We start from the raw sequence: 8,370 nt of genomic DNA, 5'->3' as shown, positions 1-8,370 counted from the left end.
GCATGAGCGTGCATATTTTGATTTTCATGTATTATAAAGTGATCATTGGATCCAATAAAGTTGGACTCTGAATGACTTATATTAAGCTCATTTATAAAGTTGTTAGACACTTTATTTAGAACATATTTTACATCATAATACATGAAAGAAAGTATTTAATTAAGAGCATGATTGTCATGATTCTTGTTTTAATATATTCTTAATAAATTTGATTTTTGCATAACTATTAAGTTGAGTGAATATGCATTTATGGACATATCGTTTATTTTTCACTCATAAAAGATTGTTTGATTTTGATATTCGGGTCAAGTGGGAGAATGTAAGAAAAATATTACACATTAATGATCCACATATTTTGGGTAAGAAATTTACCATGTCTCCCAAGTAAAGTAATAAATCAGTCAATTGTTTTTCCTCCAAGTTGTGTATATATGATATTTTTTTTATTGCAAGAAATAACTATGAATGTTCCTAATGTTAAAGTTATTTGTCTAAGAGTCCCTATCATACCTATAAATACGCTTGTGACTTCATCAGTCTGGCATACCTTTGATAGACATAGGCTAGAAGATTGTTAGGTCTCTTCTTTCCCTCTTTTCTTGTTAAAGTTTTTGACGAAGGTGATTCTTCACAACACTTGAATAATAATGACTGCAGGTATGTTTCCATTTATTTTCTGTTGCACATTATCTTTGTGTATGTTTTGAAATTCAACATAATTTTCATTTCTTTCACTTTCTTTATGTGGTTTGACACTTGAGTCTTAAAGTTGATCCCTTGCACGCGTTCATCATTTTTAGCATCAAATCATTATATTTTACAAAATTATCTATTATGCAACTTTTTCTTATTTTAAAGGTACGACCTGGAGTTTTTTTTTATTATAAAAAATGATCCAACAATATATGTGGCCTAGCCCACAAATAAGACCCAACCTAAATAATGTCACGACCTTAGTTTGTACTCTAGTCAAAACACGATGCTTATAACCCCGAGTGGTCCCAAACTAACCCTTAATATAACATATCTAAGCATGTAAATGACATAAAGCAGAAGCTAAAAGCATAACTTATGAGTTTGAAAACACAATTGAAAGTTCAAATAAATAAAATACTAAGCCGAAAGGGGCTAACACAACTCATACTCTAATGCCTAAAATCCTCTAAGTTTGAATAATATAACTTGCTAGGACAAGGGCCCCAACTATACTTAAAACAACATCTAAAATGAAAGAAAGAATGAACTAAAAAGTCCCCAAATGAGGAAGACTCACCAACTACTAAATTATGAGCTGGCCACAACTAGCCACGCATATGAGAATGAGTGTCTGAATCTGCATCACATAAAAAATGTAGGAAAAAAAATATGTACAACTGAATGTACTGAGTATGTGGGATATGCATATCAATAGTAAGTAAATAAATCATGCAAAACTTGAAGTAAAATGAAACATGTATAAACTGACGTATAATGACCCACACATTTTGTAATTTAAAGACTGAAAACTATATCTTTTAAATAAAATAATGTAAACCTTGTTTGAAATGAAAGCCAATGGGTCATATATGTTCATAAAGCTAAAAAATGTCATTCTGAGGGAATGTCTTCTAACTAATGTGTCATGAACTTCAACAATTTCGACGCTTAAAAATATGGATATTTGCAAGTACAAAGGTACTTTTACGTGGATATGGGGTATTTTTGTGGTATTTGCAGATCAAACAGGTCCCGAGAAGGAAAGTACATATTTTTAAATTTAAAGCATCAGATAGAAATATTTCATGACCATAGAATCTGACCACGGTCATACCATAATGGTTGTAGAATGAATAAGAGGAATGACTCACAGGTGTCATGCATATGGAAGCTTCCTAGGATCGATCGTACAACTTAATCATGAGAAGAAGATGATGAGATGGTACTTTTACACCGAAGGGAGTTCAAATAAACCCCTTAACCCTACTGTATTCCGCCCCTGGGTCTAACTAGTTTGGGGTTAACGCAAAGTGGTATTTGTTGTTCAATAATTATACACCACAAATAAGCATGGGCAAAGCCAGGTAGGGCTCACAAAAAATTATGCTATTCATACATAGTTAACATTATTTTTCATTCATTGAACATATAGTAGTGCTGAACCCCTTTGACTTATTCGTGTGTTTACTTCTTATATTTGGAACCCCTTAGTAAAAAATCTAGGAGATACAATTAAAAGGTAAACATGAGTTTGTCAGTAAAGTGGGGGTTTCTTCAAGTTTCAAAAATTGGATCAAAAGTGAATTTTTTTCAATTTTTTTATTTTTACACTTTTACCCCAATAATTGTAAATGTTGTCTCAACAACTACAGAAGTTGTTGCGAAGTTGACGGATAATATTACAGTTGTTGGTGCAATTTTTTGAAGGATTTGACCCCTCCTAACTTTATTAATATTGCAGAACTCACTCATCCCTTTTAATTAATTGGATACTTGAGAGGTATTCTTGCCTCATTTTTCTAAAAATCTTGGCTTAACTATTGACCACAAGGTCTTTTATTCCCAAAACACTAGATAGTCCACAACCAAAAAATTGCTTCAAAAACCCCAAAACACCTCAAAACAAAAGATGACCAGCATAAGATTACATAAAATCCATCACAATATCCTTCCCTCCAAAAACAACCTAATCCTTAACATTTTATCTAAGTTAGAAACTGTAATACCTGCACTTTTTCTACCTTGAATTTTTTCCCTAAGAATGCTAGAAGATTTATTTGAAAGATGAATCCACTTTTATAGATGTGGTATTTTTAATATTTTTACTTTTTCTCATATGGAAAATCAAATAAGCTTTCCATCGATACCAAATTCACCCAAATCTAATACCCGGGTGAAGAGTTAGAGCCTTTTTAGTGAGACAGTGTATCACATGAGCCTTCAGCGCATCGCGGAGATAGCTCAAATGGCAATTGTCAATTTACAGTGTGGCTCCACGATAGTGGCATGTCGTTCCAAACTTCCAGGTCTCAAACCAGGTGGCAACGCAACAACTACACGTCGCGCCACCATGCAGATTCCCAATTGTCCAGTTCTAGTGACTTGGCGCGATAGTGCGCATCGCACCAAGGATGAAATTGAGAATTTTTCTTAGAAATTAAATACATGTCCCAGGGTTAAAAGGGTCAATTTCTCACCCTATATAAGCCTTATATCATGAGATTTGGTCATAATTCAGCAGCTTATACTCAATTACTCTAAAAAATTCTCAAGAAACAAGCCCTAGGGTTTTCATAGAAAGTTCAATTCCATGGGAATTCACCATCCAATTTCAAGAATCTCTCCGTCAATCTTCATAAAATCATGAACTAAGGTATGCGTAGTGTTCATTCATGGACTTCTTTCATCCATGAAGTCCAAGAATCTCTTTTCTAAATTCAAGTTACGGATTTTCTTTATGAATTTCATGATTGGATTGCTCTTGTTCATATTGATAATGACTAATTGCATTCTAATCCATGTTTGGTGATAAATTGCATATGTAATTGATTATTAATGACGTAGATTCCTATAAACCTAGGATTAAAACCCTTGGATGATGAAATTAGAGATGAATCATGATGTTTCATTGTTGTATAATGTTGTTTACACATTCTATGCCTATTATGTGTATGATTAAATGCCTAGATGAAGGAGACATGCCCAACTAGTATGATATCATGAAATCCCCAATCATTTACAAGTTTATGCATATCACATGTTTGAGAAAATGCTTCAATATATGAATTATGAATTGTGTTGTTGGTCATGTATTCAAGTAAGTAATGTTATATCAGTTTCTTCTCATTGAGTCCTGGGGGTACTTGTACCTAAATATTTAGCTGTGTGCCTAGAGCCATGTCATATTTTCATGATATCCTCAGTCATGTGATGATCCATAGAAATCAGTCAGTCAAGTGACTCAGGAAATCTTAGAAATCTCAGTAATTTTAGTAGCTAAGTAATCTCAGTAACCTCAGTATTCCCAGTCAATTTCAGTAACTTCAGTATTCTAAGTCAGTTCTCAGAACTCAGTGCATTCCGTCAGTCAACAGAACTCAGTAAATTTAGTTTTAGCTCCGCTAATTGATACCATCAGTTAATGAATTTAGTTTAGTTAATCAGTTTAGTATCTATTCAGTTGGGAGTAGGATTCAGCATCGAGTGAACCCAAGAATGGGGACTCACCTGTTATTCAGTGGAGTGTGTGTCCTTAGAAGCAATCCTTGTGTTCAAGAACTACGTAGCTAGCGTAGGTTGAGATGCAACCTATGCATTTAGGGATATATATATACATCTCATTTGGGTTACCTAATAGGAGGGGTTGATGAAAGAACTCCCTGTTAGCAAGGGTATACCTACAACAGGTATTTACCCGTAGCACAGTATTAATACCCTTCCAGCTGGGGTTACAGGTTGGACCCCACCAATTCAGTTCTGGGATATGTCGGTTAGATGATTACTCCCACAGTCTCAGTCTCAGTAAAAGAACTCAGATCGTTCTTCAGATTTCAGGACTGTCAGATACAGTCAATTTAGATACAATACAAAACTCAGCTAGTTCCATCAGATTTAGGACTGTCAGATACAGTCACTCATGTTATCAGTTATATCAGTTTTTAGAACTCATGTTATCATTCATATTAATTATCAGAACTTATATTATCGGTATTCAACTTCAGGACTGTTAGATATAGTCAACCAGACCAGTTCTTCATAATCAGAACTGTCAGATATAGTTATTCATGTATCCGTAACATAGTATCAGTCCCTCAGTATTTAGTAATACAGTATCAGTCTTTCTCATTTATCAGTGACTTAGATGCCTATATTAGTAAACTCAATATTCAGTCCTATCACGATGTTAGTTAGTTATGCAGTCATGCATGTATTTTTAAGTTCATATTAGTCAATTAGTTAGTATTGTTCATGCATATGAGCCATTTGCATCCAACCTACCTTACTTGCATACCAGTACATTCAAAGTACTAGCACATTTGTGCTATGGTGTCTAATACCATAGGTTTAGAAGCATGAGCTCCAGAGAACCAGTAGCATCCCAGTTTAGCGATCAGAGTTAGCAGTGAGTCCTCTTCTTTTGAGGATATGATGATCACATTACTATTTCAGTTTTTAGTTTATTTCAGTAGTCGGAGTTAGTTGGGGACATGTCCCATCAATTTCTTATTTAGACAGTTTAGAGGCTTTCAGACAATAGTATGTTCATCAGTTATCTCAGTTATTTTGGTATTGTTATACTATTTTTAAACATTGTTCTTATCAGATGTTTATCTACTTTGAATCTTATGGCTTTTTAGTTTATGTTTTTCATATTTTTCAGTCTTTTATACAGTATAGAGGTACAAATATCAGTCATGGGTTAGCTTGTGGTCCTTCGGGGTCATGAGCACCGTGTAGAGTTTTGGTTTAGAAAATTAGGGCGTTACCAACTTGGTATCAAAGATAGGTTTAATAGTGTCCTAGGAAGTTTGAAAAACCACATCTAGTAGAGTCTTGTACATGAGTATATCATGCACCACACTTATGTGCAGGAGGCTATGAGATGTTTTAGGAATAGTTTCCCTTCTTTCAATATTCATATCATGCCAGTGAGCATAGGCTCAAAGTTAAACTCTCAGTCTAGTCTGCTTCTTCCCTTCATTTATAGATCATGCCTTCCAAAAGGGCTAGCGAAGGGGGGAATGGAAATCAGTCAATACCTCATCCCATCTAGCCAGATCCTCTGGATGAGCATGTCTCTCTTCCAGAATTCAGGACTGCATTCACTATTCTAGCCAGTTTAGTTGCAGCCCAGAATAAATGGCCAGCTACTGTTCCAGCCAACCCAGTGGAAAATTCTATTGCAGTCAGGATTCAGGTCTTCACCCGAATGAATCCTCCTCTATCCACCGATTCCAAGTTTGAAGAGGATCCACAGAAGTTCCTCGATCAGGTTCAAAAAATCACAGACCTCATGGGAGTGACTTCCAGTGAGAGTGTAGATTTAGCCACCTATCAACTACAAGATGTAGCCCATATGTGGTATAAATAGTAAAAGGTAGACAGGGGTACAGATACAGAGCCCATAGAGTGGGAAGAGTTCGCTACAACTTTCTTACATAGGTTCTTTCCCATAGAGCAGAAAGAGGCTAAAGTGTTAGAGTTTATCAATCTCAAATAAGGTACAATGAGCATAGAAGAATACTCTCTCAAGTTTATTCAGTTAGCTAGGTACTCTCCCCATGTAGTAGTAGATAGCAGATCCAAAATAAGTAAGTTTATGTCAGGGGTATCAAGAGAGTAGTTAAAGAGTGTAGGACTATGATGTTTATTGGTACATGGACATATCTAGGCTTATGATATATGCCCAACAGATAGAGGAGCATAAGCTTAAGAAGAAGGAGAGAGAAAATAAGAGAGCCAGAATAGGTAGTTATAGTTTTGCACAGCATGGGTCACAGGGTGGTAACCGTTCTCAGTTGTGTTAGAAATATTTAGCCTCAGTTCACTCTTCAGCTAGTTCCTCAGTACCAAAGTTCAGAAATAACTGTAGAAATAAGGCATCAGGCTCTAAGGCTCAGAATAGTGAGAGCAGGATTCTTACTTATCTGTTTTGCACAGAGTGTGGTAAGCATCATAAGGGTGTGTGTAGAGCCGGCAGCGGTGTGTGTTTTGGATGTGGTGATTTAGGTTACAAGGTTAGAGACTGCCCCCAGTTAGGTTATCAGAGTTATCTCTGCTTATCATTTCAGTCCGGTCGCTCGAATCAGTAGGGTGCCAATTCCAGCGCTATCAGTGTGCAACCCCCATGTAGACTCTATGCACTTTGGTCCCGGCAAAATTAGGAAAATCCTCCTGATGCAGTCACGGGTATGTTATAGATCTCTCATTTACATGTTCACGCTTCTTTATATTCATGAGTTCCTTTTTCTTTTGAAACCTTGCATAGCAGTTAAACCATGGGGTCAGAAAGTCAAGCCTCTAGATTCTAGTTATAGTTCCAGTATGTATAGGTAATCACTAAGGGAAGTTGATTCCCGACCTACTCTTATCTCAGTGTAATTATTTTGTACCACAGTTATAACCTTACCTATGCATGTTTTACATACTTCTCATAGGATCGTGTGCGTGTTGAATTCCTAACAGGACGGGTTCCAACACCCTCAGTAGTATGAGCAATGTTCCATGAACATAAAAATTTCAAACTTAAGTCATGCAGCTCATGACTCAGGCACTCATGTCATGTTTTATCATATGTTCAGTCCACATGACTCATGCTCTACTCTTAGTAATTAGTCAAGCTCAGATTACGTCATGTACACCTCCAGTTTAAATCTTTTGATAAATCCATAATATTGGTACTCTGTTCCTCAGGCCTTAGTCGATTGTTCAGGTTGATATAGTATTTATTTAAGCATTGGATCCTTGCCTATGCCAATATTTCCCAAGTAGTTATCAGTATCTAGTCTCAGTACTTCAATATTAGTCTAAACCTCAATTATCAGAACCCAGCATTCAGTTCCAGTAAGAATCTTAGTTACAGTTTTAGTTATAACACAACTTCAGTTTAATAATCAGATCAGAAACTTTGTATAGTTCTAGACTTGCTTGACAAATGCTACAACTATCAGTTACTCAGTTAGTAGTGTTTTAGTTCCTCAGACTACAGAATGTTTCCAAACCATGATATACGTCTAGCCTTGCATTCTTGAGGTAATATAGTTTTCATAAATCCATGCCCAGTTACCTCATGTTATCCAGTCAATCATTATCTCCTATGCATAATGTCTTACAACCTTAGACTAGTTATTCAGACTAAGTACAGACCAGTCTCTCATACCCAGTATTCAGCTATCAGTTATCCAATTAATCAGATAAGTCAGTATGATTATGCATTCGTGCTCAGCACCTCATGAATTTTTTGGTAGTCTTAGTTATAGTGCAAGAGGCTTAGTCATTTCATCTTAAATGGTGTTAGTAGGCCTCAATGCATCTTACCAAATCTCAATCAAGTTATGATCTTCTTACTCAGCTGTCTTATACAGACAAATTCATACAGTTTGGTTTCTATATCCCCAGCTATGTGCTCTAGCCAAAATCTTATGAAAGGATGTAATCATTCTAAGATGAACCAATCAGATAGGTGCAAGCTCAGTTCAGTTCATGTATCATGCCTCAGTCTTATGTCTCGGATAATTAGTTACGACTTAGTTCCTAGGTTCCTTGTGTATTACCTCAGTTTTCCTCAGCAGCTCAGCTGAGCCAGTATTCCTTAAGAAACCTAGTGTCCCAAGGGGGAGATGCGCTATAAACCCTAAACTTTTATGACAAGAATATCTCATTTGTTCTTCTCGA

The sequence above is a fragment of the Capsicum annuum genome, chromosome 5, assembly GCF_002878395.1.
Source record: "Capsicum annuum cultivar UCD-10X-F1 chromosome 5, UCD10Xv1.1, whole genome shotgun sequence".
Lineage (NCBI taxonomy): Eukaryota > Viridiplantae > Streptophyta > Magnoliopsida > Solanales > Solanaceae > Capsicum > Capsicum annuum.
The sequence above is the reverse complement of the archived record's forward strand: the minus strand, read 5'-3'. Positions refer to the sequence as shown.